The following is a 17,318-nucleotide window of genomic DNA, read 5'->3' as shown; positions in this document are numbered from 1 at the left end:
ATTAACTTAGGCAACAAGAAAGGAAATTGATTGGCTTTCTGAATAGTGGAGTCCGCATATGGATTCAGACTCATCTGGATTCAGGGTTTCAAATCATGATATTGTTACTACCTTTTAATTTTCATTCTTTTTGTTGGATTTTATTCCTCCAAAAGTCTTTTTCTGTATGTCGAAGAAATCAGATGTCAATAGCCGCAGATTCAGATCCTCTCTGGGGCTACACATAAATATATGTAAATATAAATGTATATGAATAAGTATATATGAATATTTATAATTATAAATATAAGCACAATTATACATATAAGCATAAATATATAACTACCCGTTTTAACTCTTTTAATATGCATAACAACCAGTGAGACAGGTACTTTTTTTTAATCTCAATTTTAGATATGAGGAAACTGGAATTCAAAGAAGTTTAAGTAATTTTTTTCAAGGCCATAGGAAATTTAATGAGATTACCCATCTCCATAGTGATGGACCCAGTATCCCAACCTAAAGAGTCTGACATGAAGATCAATACTCTACATAGAAGAATAGAGGTGGTCTATGATTGCTCAGCATTATTTATGATTATTTATGTCTGTACTCCTGAATTGATCACTGTATGCCCTGAAATGGAGCAATAAGTTACCAGAAAAGACCCATGGCAGATACACAAAAACAGCAGGTGCTGTGAAGTCACTCATCAAGTTTTTACTTCCTCAGTGTCCAGTGGCCTCTCCTAGATTGCCATGAGTCAGGGAGTGAGTGGAGCGCTGCTGGGCTCACTGTCCCACCATATCTAGGTGATAAATGAGTAAAGTATAATTTCTCCAGAGCAAAATGGTTTCCTTTTCACAAAAAAACGAGCCTCTGAATATTGTGGTGACAAAAAATAATATTTATTATTTTCAGCTGTTAAACACTCACATACCTGTGGTGATTTTTAAGTATGTCCACACATTCCTTGAAATTACTCTCTTCAAAAGACTTTTCTCACCTAAATTGTGGACTTAGTGACTCACATACAATGACTACAATGTGGTGAAAGTGAAAGTATATATGACTTTTGGATGGAGTTATACCCAGGCATCGCAGTTTCTTCCTCACATACGCTCTTTTGGATCACTTGCTTTGTGGGAAGATAACAGCCAAGTTGTAAGAACACTCAAGCAACCTTATAGAGAGGATCATGTGGCAAGGAACTAAGGCCTCCTGCCAACAACTAATATGACTAGTTAGTTATCTTCTAAAGAGATTAAAACAAGAAAAACTTTGTTCTACATCTCACCACATTCTTATAATTTTTGTTGTTCTTCAGTTCCTGTGTAGCTCACATTTTTATATGGTATCATTTTCCTTCTGCCTGAGGAACTTCCCTTAACATTTCTTGTAGTTGAGTTCTGATGGAAATGAAATCTTCACATTTGTGTTGATTTAAAAAGGGTTTCTGGCCTGGCATGGTGGCTCCAGCCTATAATGCCAGCACTTTGGTAGGCCGAGGTGGGCAGATCACTTGAGGTCAGGAGTTCACGACCAGCTTGGAGAACATGGCAAAACCCCGTCTCTCCAAAAAATATAAAAATTAGCCAGGCATGGTGGTGCACGCCTGTAGACCAGCTACTTGGGAGGCTGAGGCATCAGAATTGCTTGAACCCAGGAGGCAGAGGTTGCAGAGAGCTGAGATCATGCCACTGCACTCCAGCTTGGGTGACAAAGTGAGACTCTGTCTCAAAAATAAATAAATAAAATGAATAAATAGATAAAGCTTTCTTTTGCTTTCATTGTTGAAAGATAGGCATTTTTAATTGTTATCCTGAATGGTGTTTGTTGAGCTTATAGGAGTGGTGGGCTTATATTCTTCATTGAATTTGGGAAATTTTCAGCTATTAAGTTTCAAATATTTTCTTTTTACTACTCTCACCCCTTCACCCACTCCATTCTGGGACTACAGTTGCATAAACACTAGACCAGCATTTTACCACATATTATGTTTATTATTTTTTTAAATGGTTCCATTTGAATATTTTGATTGTTTTATCTTTGAATTCAGTGATCATTTTTTCTGTACTGCCTAATCTGTTGCTAATCCCATCTTGCATATTTTTCATTGATTATATTCTTATTCCATATCTAGTTCTATTTGGGGTCTCTCTTTTTAAAAATATCTCATTTACCACTTCCTCATGCTTATGTATTCCTCTACACTCTCAATCATAAAGAGGAGCATATTTATATTAGATGTTTTACATCGCTGTCTTCAAATTTTCTCCACGTATTTCTGGTTCTGTTTCTATTACTTGATTTGTCTCCTAATTATAGATATATTTATTGTTTTTTGCATGCTTGGTAATCGTTTTTTGTTGTTGAACATCGTGAATTTTATGTTGTTGCTTGCTGCATTTTGTTGGTAATTACAATAAAATATTTTTTGATATACATATTAGAATATATATATATGAAAAGATATATATCAAGAAAGAAATTGAAAAATTAGATCCATACTATGTATATGGTCAATTCATTTACAACAAAGACAATAAGGCAATTTAATGAGAAAGGATAGTCTTCAAAAAATTTACTGTAACAGTAGGATAACCTTATGGAAATAACAAATATCAACCTTATTTCAAATTGATATACAAAAATTAACTCAAAATAAATCATTTGCCTAAATGTGAAGGGTAATGCTATAAAACTCCTGGAAGGAAATGTAAGAAAATATCTGTGTGGGCTTGACCTGGACTTTCTCAAAAATGAAATATTTTTCTCTTTGACAGATACCACTAACAAAATATAAAAGCAAGCCACAGATTAGAACAAATATTAACAACATGTATATAGACAACTAGATTTTATTCAGAGTATATACAAAACTTTTAAAACTTAAAAATAAGATAAATCCAATAAAATGAGCAAAGGATTTGAAAATGCACTTTATAAAGAGAGAGTTAAGAATGACTAAGATGCTCAAATTATTAATGATCATGGGAATTCAAAATAAACCACAATTAAATGCATACATAGTAGAGAGGCAAAAATTAAAAAGAATGATAAAATCAGAGGTAGCAAAAATGCAGAAATTTAAAAATCTGTTACACTGTGAATGGTGATATAAATAGTACAACCATGAGAAATAGTTTAACACTTTCTAATAAAAGTAAACATATACCTACCATATAACCCACCTATTCTACTCAAAGGCATTTACCCCTATAAAATAAAAATATGTCTATAGAAGCATTTGTTTACAAATGTTCACAGCAGATTTTTTTTCAATAGTCAAAACTGGCAACAACACAAATGCTCATCAGCTGGTAAATAGCTAAAGCTATTGTGATATATCCATACAATGAAATACATCTCAGCAATAAAATGGAATAAACTACTGATACAGAGGTCATCTATGATGATGAATCTTAAAATCATGTTAAATTGAAGTTGAAGAATCAGATAAAAAGAATGTATGTTGTATAAACTTTACGTAAAATTGTAGAAAATGCAAATTGATCTAGAGTGAAAAAGTAGTCATGTTTTTCTGGGAATGATGGCATGATGAATAGAAAGCCAAGGTGAACAAGGAGCTTCTTGGAGGAGATTTCTGTGTCTTGAATTTGGTGGTGATTTTAAAGGAATGCATGTCTGTTACATTTGTCAAAGTTTAATATTTAAGTGTGTGGAATTTATTATACAAAACATATTCCTCATATTTGTTTAAAAGGAGATGCATGCGTGTAATAAATCAACAAGACTATGAACAATAGAAGATTATAAGAATAATGATGAGAAAAAAAGAAAGGGAGTAAATTAATTTGTTCTGATCAGCTATCAAAAATTATTTTTGGAAATGGAAAACATTCCACATTATGCATAATACAGATTTGCAGATTTACACAGGGATCTTCCATTGTCAATAATTTATAGGTATCTTTTTCTTTTACATCAGCTTAGATACTAATTTTTTCAACAAAGTAATAAAACAATTTGAAAAATGTCTAACCTCTGTTCAAGGCGCCAACATGGTAATGGCGAACTGCAGTTAGTTCATAGTAGATGATTATATTTTGTTGGCTTAGCCTAATCATTCTCCAGCTCATATTGAAAGAAATAAATTTGCAGCATAGATAAAACTGTGAACCTAGTAGAGAACATAGTGTATCCAGTTCATAAATTTGTGTACACATAAGACAGTATTAAAGTTGTAAAATACTATAGTAGATCCACCTTTTCTTAGATTATGACATATTTACAAATGGTAAATTTTTCTAGATATGCACTGTGACTAAATTACAGTCTGCTTTTGCTCCACTGCCTAGAGGAAAAGATGCATCTAATTTATCTTAGTTTAGATTGTACTAGTGAAATATGTTAACTTAATTCTTTTTCTGTGAATTTCATTCTCTGTGAACACTAAAGCAAATATGGAGAATTGATTTTCACCAGGATGGAATGCATAGTCTGAAAACTTGGAAATGATATGAAGTACAAAACTGAATATTTTAGGAAAATCTTCGCAGTGAAGTCACATTATCCATATGTCAGTAAATAAGATTTAGAAGAAAAATCATGTAAATTCATATAAATACTACAACATACTGTTGTAGTATTGAAATTGCTACAACAGGAAATCACAAATATATAATTATAGCTATAACTCTCTTCTTATCTACTGAGGCTTATGGTAGCATGCACATTTAGCCACTCCATTAAATTGCAAGTTGGATACAGATTAGCCCCATATGGAATGGGAGTTTATGGGAAAAGAACATACTTGGTTTAGGAGAGGATATCTATCTGTACGACTCCCTACAAAGCAGTGATTTGTAGAATTTCACAAAGGAACTCAGAAGTTTGCTTGTTCAAAATTTCACTATTCTCTTACTCTCTGCATTTCTAGAATGTTTTCTACATGACAAATATATTAATTCATCATCTGAATTAACACTCCATGTTGGAGAGTTTATGCAGCTAATATTTATTGAGTGTCTTCCATGTACCAGATAATAAAAGATTTTTACATTCATTAACACTGATAGAGCTCTCACAGCAAAGTACTTTACAACCTAGTAACTCATGTATTCCTCAAAACACCCTGTAAAATAGGTGGTATTAAAACCATTTCACACATGATGAAACAGTTGGTAATTGGGAGGGTGGGGATTTAAGGTGAGGCAATCTTTTTTCAGTGACTTCGCTTTTTCACTCTACTTCCTCATGGTAGGCAATGTGCTTTATATGTGTGTCTTTATTTTTTATTTTTATATTTTCTAAATTGAAAAACAAAAATTGTATAGATTTATGGTGTACAGTGTAATGTTTTGTCATATGCACATATTGTGGAATGATTAAATCAAGCTAATTAACATATTTATTATCCCATGTACTTAATTTTTGTGTGTATGTTGAGAACATTTAAAATCTACTCTTAGCATTATTATTGTGTGGGAGTCTAAGTCTCTTGGTAGGTCACTCAGGACTTGCTTTATGAATCTGGGTGCTCCTGTATTGGGTGCATATATATTTAGGACAGTTAGCTCTTCTTTTTGATTTGATCCCTTTACCATTATGTAATGGCCTTCTTTGTCTCTTTTGATCTTTGTTGGTTTAAAGTCTGTTTTATCAGAGACTAGGATTGCAACCCCTGCCTTTTTTTGTTTTCCATTGGCTTGGTAGATCTTCCTTCATCCTTTTATTTTGAGCCTATGTGTGTCTCTGCATGTGAGATGGGTTTCCTGAATACAGCACACTGATGGGTCTTGACTCTTTATCCAATTTGCCAGTCTGTGTCTTTTAATTGGAGCATTTAGTCCATTTACATTTAAAGTTAATAATGTTATGTGTGAATTTGATCCTGTCATTATGATGTTAGCTGGTTATTTTGCTCATTAGTTGATGCAGTTTCTTCCTAGCCTTGATGGTCTTTACAATTTGGCATGATTTTGCAGTGGCTGGTACCAGTTGTTCCTTTCCATGTTTAGTGCTTCCTTCAGGAGCTCTTTTAGGGCAGGCCTGGTGGTGACAAAATCTCTCAGCATTTGCTTGTCTGTATAGGATTTGATTTCTCCTTCACTTATGAAGCTTAGTTTGGCTGGATGTGAAATTCTGGGTTGAAAATTCTTTTCTTTAAGAATGTTGAACATTGGCCCCCACTCTCTTCTGGCTTGTAAAGTTTCTGCCGAGGGATGTGCTGTAAGTCTGATGGGCTTCCCTTTGTGGGTAACCCGACCTTTCTCTCTGGCTGCCCTTAACATTTTTTCCTTCATTTCAACTTTGGTGAATCTGACAATTATGTGTTTTGGAGTTGCTCTTCTTGAAGAGTATCTTTGAAGCATTCTCTGTATTTCCTGAATCTGAATGTTGGCCTGCCTTGCTAGGTTGGGGAAGTTCTCCTGGATAATATCCTGCAGAGTGTATTCCAACTTGGTTCCATTCTCCCCGTCACTTTCAGGTACACCAATCAGATGTAGATTTGGTCTTTTCACATAGTCCCATATTTCTCGGAGGCTTTGTTCATTTCTTTTTATACTTTTTTCTCTAAACTTCCCTTCTCGCTTCATTTCATTCATTTCATCTTCCATCACTGATACCCTTTCTTCCAGTTGATCGCATCGACTCCTGAGGCTTCTGTATTCTTCATGTAGTTCTCGAGCCTTGGCTTGAAGCTCCATCAGCTCCTTTAAGCACTTCTCTGTATTGGTTATTCTAGTTGTACATTCATCAAAATTTTTTCAAAGTTTTTAACTTCTTTGCCTTTGCTTTGAATTTCCTCCTGTAGCTTGGAGTAGTTTGATCATCTGAAGCCTTCTTCTCTCAACTCGTCAAAGTCATTCTCCATCCAGTATTGTTCCGTTACAGGTGAGGAACTGCGTTCCTTTGGAGGAGGAGAGGCGCTCTGTTTTTTAGAGTTTCCAGTTTTTCTACACCCCACTGTCAACATTAGACAGATCAACGAGACAGAAAGTCAACAAGGATACCCAGGAATCGAACTCAGCTCTGCACCAAGTGGACCTAATAGACATCTACAGAACTCTCCACCCCAAATCAACAGAATACACATTTTTTTTCGGCACCACACCATACCTATTCCAAAATTGACCACATAGTTGGAAGTAAAGCTCTCTTCAGCAAATGTAAAAGAATAGAAATTATAACAAACTGTCTCTCAGACCACAGTGCAATCAAACTAGAACTCAGGATTAAGAAACTCACTCAAAACCACTCAACTACATGGAAACTGAACAACCTGCTCCTGAATGACTACTGGGTACATAATGAAATGAAGGCAGAAACAAAGATGTTCTTTGAAACCAACGAGAACAAAGACACAACATACCAGAATCTCTGGGACACATTCAAAGCAGTGTGTAGAGGGAAATTTATAGCACTAAATGCCCACAAGAGAAAGCAGGAAAGATCCAAAATTGGCACCCTAACATCACAATGAAAAGAACTAGAAAAGCAAGAGTAAACACGTTCAAAGCTAGCAGAACACAAGAAATAACTAAAATCAGAGCAGAACTGAAGGAAATAGAGACACAAAAAACCCTTCAAAAAATTAATGAATCCAGGAGCTGGTTTTTTGAAAGGATCAACAAAATTGATAGACCGCTAGCAAGACTAATAAAGAAGAAAAGAGAGAAGAATCCAATAGACACAATAAAAAATGATAAAGGGGATATCACCACCGATCCCACAGAAATACAAACTACCAACAGAGAATACTACAAACACCTCTATGCAAATAAACTGGAAAATCTAGAAGAAATGGATAAATTCCTTGACACATACACCCTCCCAAGACTAAACCAGGAAGAAGTTGACTCTCTGAATAAACGAATAAGAGGCTCTGAAATTGTGGCAATAATCAATAGCTTACCAACCAAAAAGAGTCCAGGACCAGATGGATTCACAGCCGAATTCTACCAGAGGTACAAGGAGGAACTGGTAGCATTCCTTCTGAAACTATTCCAATCAATAGAAAAAGAGGGAATCCTCCCTAACTCATTTTATGAGGCCAGCATCATCCTGATACCAAAGCCTGGCAGAGACACAACGAAAAAAGAGAATTTTAGACCAATATCCTTGATGAACATTGATGCAAAAATCCTCAATAAAATACTGGCAAACCAAATCCAGCAGCACATCAAAAAGCTTATCCACCATGATCAAGTGGGCTTCATCCCTGGGATGCAAGGCTGGTTCAATATATGCAAATCAATAAATGTAATCCAGCATACAAACAGAACCAAAGACAAAAACCACATGATTATCTCAATAGATGCAGAAAAGGCCTTTGACAAAATTCAACAACCCTTCATGCTAAAAACTCTCAATAAATTAGGTATTGATGGGACATATCTCAAAATAATGAGAGTTATCTATGACAAACCCACAGCCAATATCATACTGAATGGGCAAAAACTGGAAGCATTCCCTTTGAAAACTGGCACAAGACAGGGATGCCCTCTCTCACCACTCCTATTCAACATTGTGTTGGAAGTTCTGGCCAGGGCAATTAGGCAGGAGAAGGAAATAAAGGGTATTCAGTTAAGGAAAGAGGAAGTCAAATTGTCCATTTACAGATGACATGATTGTATATCTAGAAAACCCCATTGTCTCAGCCCAAAATCTCCTTAAGCTGATAAGCAACTTCAGCAAAGTCTCAGGATACAAAATCAATGTACAAAAATCGCAAGCATTCTTATACACCAGCAACAGACAAACAGAGAGCCAAATCCTGAGTGAACTCCCATTCACAATTGCTTCAAAGAGAATAAACTACCTAGGAATCCAACTTACAAGGGACGTGAAGGACCTCTTCAAGGAGAACTACAAACCACTGCTCAATGAAATAAAAGAGGATACAAAGAAGTGGGAGAGCATTCCATGCTCATGGGTAGGAAGAATCAATATCGTGAAAAGGGCCGTACTGCCCAAGGTAATTTATAGATTCAATGCCATCCCCATTAAGATACCCATGACTTTCTTCACAGAATTGCAAAAAACTACTTTAAAGTTCATATGGAACCAAAAAAGAGCCCACATCACCAAGTCAATCCTAAGCCAAAAGAACAAAGCCGGAGGCATCACGCTACCTGACTTCAAACTATACTACAAGGCTACAGTAACCAAAACAGCATGGTACTGGTACCAAAACAGAGATATAGATCAATAGAACAGAACAGAGTCCTCAGAAATAACACCACATATCTACAACTATCCGATCTTTGACAAACCTGAGAAAAACAAGCAATGGGGAAAGGATTCCCTATTTGATAAATGGTGCTGGGAAAACTGGCTAGCCAAATGTAGAAAGCTGAAACTGGATCCCTTCCTTACACGTTATACAAAAATCAATTCAAGATGGATTAAAGACTTAAACGTTAGACCTAAAACCATAAAAACCCTAGAAGAAAACCTAGGCATTACCATTCAGGACATAGGCATAGGCAAGGACTTCATGTCTAAAACACCAAAAGCAATGGCAACAAAAGCCAAAATTGACAAATGGGATCTAATTAAACTAAAGAGCTTCTGCACAGCAAAAGAAACTACCATCAGAGTAAACAGGCAACCTACAAAATGGGAGAAAATTTTCACAACCTACTCATCTGACAAAGGGCTAATATCCAGAATCTACAATGAACTCAAACAAATTTACAAGGAAAAAACAAACAACCCCATCAAAAAGTGGGTGAAGGATATGAACAGAAATTTCTCAAAAGAAGACATTTATGCAGCCAAAAGACACATGAAAAAATGCTCACCATCACTGGCCATCAGAGAAATGCAAATCAAAACCACAGTGAGATACCATCTCACACCAGTTAGAATGGCAATCATTAAAAAGTCAGGAAACAACAGGTGCTGGAGAGGATGTGGAGAAATAGGAATACTTTTACACTGTTGGTGGGACTGTAAACTAGTTCAACCATTGTGGATGTCAGTGTGGCTATTCCTCAGGGATCTAGAACTAGAAATACCATTTGACCCAGCCATCTCATTACTGGGTATATACCCAAAGGACTATAAATCATGCTGCTATAAAGACACATGCTCACGTATGTTTATTGTGGCACTATTCACAATAGCAAAGACTTGGAACCAACCGAAATGTCCAACAATGATAGATTGGATTAAGAAAATGTGGCACATATACACCATGGAATACTATGCAGCCATAAAAAATGATGAGTTCATGTCCTTTGTAGGGACATGGATGAAATTGGAAATTATCATACTCAGTAAACTATCACAAGGACAAAAAACCAAACACTGGATGTTCTCACTCATAGGTGGGAATTGAACAATGAGAACACATGGACACAGGAAGGGGAACATCACACTCTGGGGACTGTTGTGGGGTGGGGGGAGGGGGGAGGGATAGCATTAGGAGATATACCTAATGCTAAATGATGAGTTAATGGGTGCAGCAAACCAGCATGGCACAGGTATACTATGTAACTAACCTGCACATTGTGCACATGTACCCTAAAATTTAAAGTATAATAATAATAATAATAAAAAATATATATATAAAAATTGAAAAAAATCTACTCTAAGCAATCTTCAATTACATAATGTGTCACTGTTAACTATAGCCACCCTGCTGTACAGTAGACTCCAAAAACTTATTTCTCCTAACTGAAACTTTGCATCATTGAATGAATCTCCCCATTTTGAGTCCCCATCAGCCCTTGATAACCACCATTCTATTCTCTGCATTTCATTTTACCTATCGTATATAGTTAAATACTGACCTTAATATAACATTTCCCAGAGAGTACTGTGATCCAATGAACAGAACACATGACAGAATAAGAATGTCAGCATTTGAGATATGAGTCTCTCCCTTGTTGTGTGATATTATGCAAATGAATCCTAATCTTAATCTCTCTTAGTTTATTTTCCTTATATATAACATGAGGACAATCATTGCTTTGTCTCCCCTTGGGGGAAGTAAGGAAGGTTAAAGGAAATTGATGTTAAAATGCATTTGAACTCTGAGGGCTATATGAATTTAATATAGTTTTTGTTTCATAAGGTTGCCCATGCAAATAACTATAAATATTCAAATGCTTTTCTAAACAGAAACATTACCTGAGTGCAAAGTTGAAACTTCATTACTTCTTTATAAGGATTAAGATCTTTGGAGCTGTCAAAGTTTCCTGCTTAAGCCTTCATCCTCTTCTTTATACTCTAGACTGAAAAAAGAGGTTTATTACTAAATACAATACTCCAGATAAGACATGACCAATACAGCATATTACTGATTTGTTTCAAGTATCATGTTATATCTTATACATATCAGTTGTGCTAAATACATGCTTCTATTAATAAAGACTAAAATTCTTAAAATTGTAGGAGTCTTAAATCAGGAATAATAGATTTTAAACTTGTTACCACTGGAAAAATAAAGTTTTCTTTAAAATGAACTGCTGGTATTAAGCTAGGCACAGATTTACGCCACTCACAGATAATTGTTTGAGTGGTAGGCAAGTGTTGTTTTGGGAAGGATGTGTGCAAATTCTAAATTTCATTTTGGAATTAATTAATTCATTTGCCAGAGGTCGATTCGACTCCAGCATTGTGAATTGCAGAAATCTAAATAACCCCAAAGAGTCTTTGCATCAACAACAAGTAGAATGACTGCTTCTTATATAGTCTTTCTCCTCCCTAATAGAAACAATGATGCTGTCTTGCAAGCAGTGAACCATGAAGAGCAGTAAAACACCTTAATTTTATAGCTCTGTCCTTTGTGTACTCTTCCATGTATAATGTTTGAACGAGATAGAGTCAAGGGAGTTAGAGAGGAGGTACATTCCATTTCTTTTAAGGATAGCAATAAAAATCTCACTGCATTTTAAATGTCTTATCTACAAAGACTGTGCTTATTGATAAACCATTTTACTTTCCCCTCCTTTTGAAATAATAAGCTGTGTTCTCTTTTATATTTTCTCGTTTGCAGCTCTACTGGGAGAATGTTCATTACATCATCATATATCTGTCTGAATTGGAAAAAACATCTCTAAATCCTACATTTAATTTTTTGGTCAAGTTGTGAAGAATCACTACCCAATGCATAGAATTACTTTAGCCAAACCGAATTTTCTGTGAGGTTTTAATAATTAACAGTAACACTTCACTTCATCTTTTATGCTACTAAATATGGGGTTCACACGTTCAGAAGAGGGTATGTGAAGTAGAGACTAAGTTGTGATTTGGCTGCAAATAATAAGGAAAAGTCTCCGGTGAGTTATTAAGGTTTCTTCCCTTGAAAAAGGTAGTAATTTACAGAAACTGATACATTATTATTAAAACACAATAAAAATGGTGCACACAGTTAAAATATTTGAAGTCATATATCAACCTAAAATAGCTACTATCTTTGCTATCAATTGGATAATATTTATATTACATATTAACTGAAGTAATCAGAAGGAAATAAAACTGAAAAAATAAGCCAGATAGGAAAAAATTAATTTGAAATATGACAATATGTTTAATAGTATAATTAAAAAGACTAACTCTTTTTTTAAAAAAAAACTATGATGTTCTTGTTAAAATTAAAATAAAGTTCACTTTTATATATATGGTATGCAGAATAATAGCCTTCTTCCACAAAAGATCCATGCCTCTATTCTCAGAATTTGGGATGATGTTACGTTAAGTGGCAAAAGGAATTTTGCAGATGTGAATAAATTAAGCATTTTGAGATGGGGAGGTTATATGCTGGATGATCTTGATAGTTCCAAAGTTATTACAAGAGTTCTTACAAGGGGAAGAGGAAGGCAGGAGAGTGAGAGGAGTGTGGAAGCAGAGGCTGGGGTGATGCAACTGCTGATAAGAAAACTAGAAAAGTCAAGGAACAGCTTCACCCCTAGAGCCTCCAGAAGGAACCAACCCTACTAACACTTTGATCATAGTCCTATAAGACTCATTTTGGAATTCTGAACTCCAGAGCTACAAGAGAATAAATTTGTGTTGTATTAAGCCACTAAGTTTGTGGTAATTTGTTATAGCAGCAAAAAAAAAAAAAAAAAACTAGTATAATGCAAAAGGAGAGTGTAATTTTAGTTCTAGGCTATAAATTCATTGAATACTAAAATAATCTCAACATTAATTCTTGTATGAATCATGAATATACTAACTTTAAACACTTATTGAAAGCCAATGCCTCTAAATTAAGGACTCAGCTATGAGTTTTAGATTTCTTAGAATTATATAAAATGTTCCATTAAAATTCTTTATGTTTGGAAAAATGTGCCAATATGGCTGGCTTAGAAGCAGCTAGTGTGCACCACTCTCGTGGAGAGGAAACAGATCTTCAAGTGGATTGTTCAGGAGGCCATGTTGGGATTCATCAAGGAAGCAACAGAGACCCATGAAGTGCAGACAGGAGCAAGGCAGGACAGCTGCCCACCCAAGATTGGTGCAGAGCCAGAGAAGGCTCCCTACTGTGGGGAAAGGTGAGTGAGTGAGAGCCCCTGGAAATCCACACTTTTGCCACAGACCTTTGCAATCCTGGACACAGGAGATCCTCCTTGATGCCCTTGGGCTCTAGACTGACATAGAGATCTGCCTGAAGCTTGGGCAAACCCACTGCTCAAGCCCATGGTTCTTGGATCCCTGAGCACCTGAGCAGCTGCTATGGTAGCCCTGCCAACAAGAGAGGCCAGGCTCTCTCATGGGCCGCTAGTATGGAAGCTGCATTCATGGTGCCGAGGAGTAGATGGATTAAATGCCCCAACTCTGCTGCACCCCACCAGGAAAGGCCCACTGGCCTGGGACCCCAGTGCAGCTATTCCACCCCTGCCTAAGCACTCTGGCTGGTGGCAGCTGTGCATTTCTCTGGGATGGTGCTCCCAAAGGTAACTGACAGGACTGCTGCGTTGCTGCTGCCATGGTCCCTGCTGCTACTGCCTGCAGGCTGGGAAGAGAGCAAAGAGCCTAAGAATTGTCACAGGTCTCCAGCACACTGCAGCTGCCATACAGAAAGGTGGCCAGACTGTTTTCCACATGAGTCCTGAGTCCCTGCCCCTGCTTCTCTTCACCAGGCAGGGCCTCCCAGCTTGGACCCCCAGTGTAGCTGGGTGGAGCTCCCAGAGACAACTAACAACCACTCTGCCATTGCCAGAGCTGCACTATAGGCTCTGGCTCCTCTAAGACTAGGGGAGGAACAAAGAACCTGATTGCTTTGCTTGTGCTTCCAGCACACTGCAGCCACCCTAAGGAGAGAAGACAAGACTGTGTTCTCTGTGAGCCCTTGTGCCCCCACTCTTTACCAGGTAGAGCCCCCTGGCTTGGGGGGCCCATAGTGTAGCCTCTACACCCTTGGTTGATTACTCCCATCAGCCATAGTTCCATGTTTCTCTAGGCTGGAGACCCCAGAGGCAACTGACAAATTCTCTGATATTGCTTCCACAGTGGTCCCTACTCCTGCTGTCCCCAAGCTGAGGAGGGAACAAAAAGTCTGAGCTACTCCCAAGGCTGTGGTGGTAGCTTGGAATTGCCAAGCTGAGGTTTGTGCACAGCACTTAAGCAGAAGAGGAGCTGCACTATAAGAGCACTGGGAAAGCTGAGTCTCAGGATTGTGTGGTCTGCCATGGGAGTGGGGCTTGCCTTCCTCTCAGGGCTGGCCCAGAAAATGCCTGTGCCTCAGGAAGTGCTGTGGGTCAAATACTTGACAAAATAAATGAAGGTACAGTGGCAGTGATTGGAGGGGGCTCCTCCATTGTCCAGGAGCTGACTTGGTGAGGGGATCACCTCTCTCCCCACTGCACTGCAGAGCATGAATGCAAATGCCAGGAAATAAAAAGGAGCCACATGGCTGAGTAAAAGCTTATCTACTGGCCATGACTCTTAAGCATCATCTACTGGATTGCAGCACAAGCTACAACAACAAAAATACACTGTTAATATCTCTCCCTATGAAACCAAGGGCAAGAATTCAGCCACCAAGGCCCTGCGCAATGGCTGGACCATCTGAAAACCTGCAGAAACAAAGCGAATCGTCTATCCTCAGCTTACACCTTACTTAAAGGAACACTAACCCTCCCATATGAGACAAAATCAGCCCAAGAACTCTGGAAATTCAAAAAGCCAAAGTGTCTTTATACCACCAAATGAGTCCACTAGCTCCCAAGTGATGGCTCTTAACCAGTCAGAAATGACTGAAATGACAGACATAGAATTCAGCATCTGAATGATGAGGAAGTTCATTGAGATTCAGGAGAAAGGTGAAACCCAATCCAAGGAATCCAGTAAAATAATCCAAGAGTTGAAAGACAAAATAGCCATTTTTAGAAAGAATCAAAGTGAACTTCTAGGGCTGAAAAGTTCACTACAAGAATTTGATAATACGATGGAAAGTATGAACAGCAGAATAGGCCAAGCTGAGGAAAGAATTTCAGAGCTTGAACACTAGTGTTTGAATCAACTGTCAGAAAGTAATAAAAAAAAAAGAGAATTAAGAAAAATGAGCAAAACCTTTGAGAAATATGGGACTATATAAACAGATCAGATCTATGATTCATTGGCATCCTTGAGAGAAAAGGAGAAAGAATAAATAACTCAGAAAATATATTTGTGGAAAAGTCCAGAAAAATTTCCCTAATCTTTCTAGAAATGTTAACATGCAAATTCAAGAAATACAGAGAACCCCGGCTAGATCCTATGCAAGATGACCATACTCAAGGCACACAGTCATCAGATTCACTAAGGTCAACACAAAAGAGTAAATCTTTTTGTTTTTGTTTAATTTCCAACTTTTAAGTTTAGGAGTACATGTGCAGGATGTGCAGGTTTGTTACACAGGTAAACACGTACCATGGTGGTTTGCTGCACGGGTCATCCCATCACCCAGATATTAAGCCCAGTATCCATTAACTATTCATCCTGATCCTCTCCCTCCTCCCACCCCCTGCCCTCTCACAGGCCCCAGTGTGTGTGTGTTTTCCCCCGCCCATGTGTCCATGTGTTCTCATCATTTAGCTCCCACTTATAAGTGAGAACATATAGTATTTGGTTTTCTGTTCCTGCATTAGTTTGCTAAGCCTAATGGTCTCCAGCTCCATTCATGTCCCTGGAAAGGACCAATCTTGTTTCATTTTATGGCTACATAGTATTCCATGGGGTATATGTACCACATTTTAAAAGAATAAATCTTAAAAGCAGCTAGAGTTAAGTCACGTACAGAGGGAATCCCATCATGCTAGCAGCAGACCTCTCAGCAGAAATATTAAAAACCAGAGAGATTCTGAGCCTATTTTTATCTTCCTTAAATAATTAGAAATAAAAAAATTTCCAGCCAAGAATTTTGTGTCTCACCAAACAAAACTTAATAAGTGAAGGAGAAATAAAATTATTCTCAGACAAGAAAACACTTGTGGAATTTCTTTTAAGACCAGCCTTATGATATATAGGTCCTTAGGAACTGCTAAACATGGAATTGAAAGAACAATACCGGCTACCACAGAAACACAATTAAGCATATATTCCACAAGCACTATAAAGCAACCACACAATCAAGTCTACATAAAAACCAGGTAACAACATGACAGTATCAAAATCTCATGTTTCAATACTAACCCTGAATGACATGGGTTAAATGTCTCACTTTAAAGGAATAGAGTGCCAAGCTGGATAAAAAGACAAAAGACCCAACCATACGCTGTCTTGAAGAGACCTTCCCATATGTAACAATATCCACAGACAGGTGCAAAGTAAAGGGAAAGAGAAAGATATACCATGAAAACAGAAAACAAAAGAGCAGGAGTAACTATTATATCAGGTAAAACAGATTTAAAACCAATAAAAATTATGAAGGGCAAAGAAGGACATTACATAATTATAAAAGGGCACAATTCAACAAAAAGACTTACATATACATGTACTCAATATTGGAGTACCCAAAATCATAAAGCAAGTTCTTCTTGGCCTATGAAACAACGTAGACAACAACATAATAATAGTGGGAGACTTCGACACATGCTGACAGCATTAGACGGATCATCAGGGCAGAAGACTAAAAAAGAAACTCCAGACTTAAACTCTACACGTGACCAATTGGACCTAATAGACATCTACAGAACACTCCACCCAACAATCACAGAATATACATTTTTCTCATTGACACATGGAACATATTCTAAGATCAACAACATATTCAGTCATAATGCAAGCCTAAATAAAAAAAATGAAATCATACCAAGAACACCCTTGGACCACAATGTATTAAAAATAAAAATCAATATGAAGATGATCTCTCAAAACTACACAAATACATGTTAATTAAAAAACCTGCTCCTGAATAACTCCTGGGTGAACATTGA

At 37.0% G+C, this 17,318-nt stretch overlaps 1 long non-coding RNA gene across 1 annotated transcript in view; it reads right to left on the bottom strand.

The window, feature by feature from the left end:
• The window catches only part of LOC134730282 (uncharacterized), a 116,377-nt gene that overhangs the window by 18,370 nt on the left and 80,689 nt on the right, over window positions 1-17,318 (bottom strand). The window contains exon 4 of the long non-coding RNA XR_010112013.1: window positions 11,086-11,189. This is a non-coding gene — a long non-coding RNA (uncharacterized LOC134730282). The remainder of the gene's footprint in view (window positions 1-11,085; window positions 11,190-17,318) is intronic.

The sequence above is a fragment of the Pan paniscus genome, chromosome 3 (assembly GCF_029289425.2).
Source record: "Pan paniscus chromosome 3, NHGRI_mPanPan1-v2.0_pri, whole genome shotgun sequence".
Taxonomy (NCBI): domain Eukaryota; kingdom Metazoa; phylum Chordata; class Mammalia; order Primates; family Hominidae; genus Pan; species Pan paniscus.
Note: the sequence above shows the minus strand (reverse complement) of the source record. Positions and strands in the feature narration are given on the sequence as shown.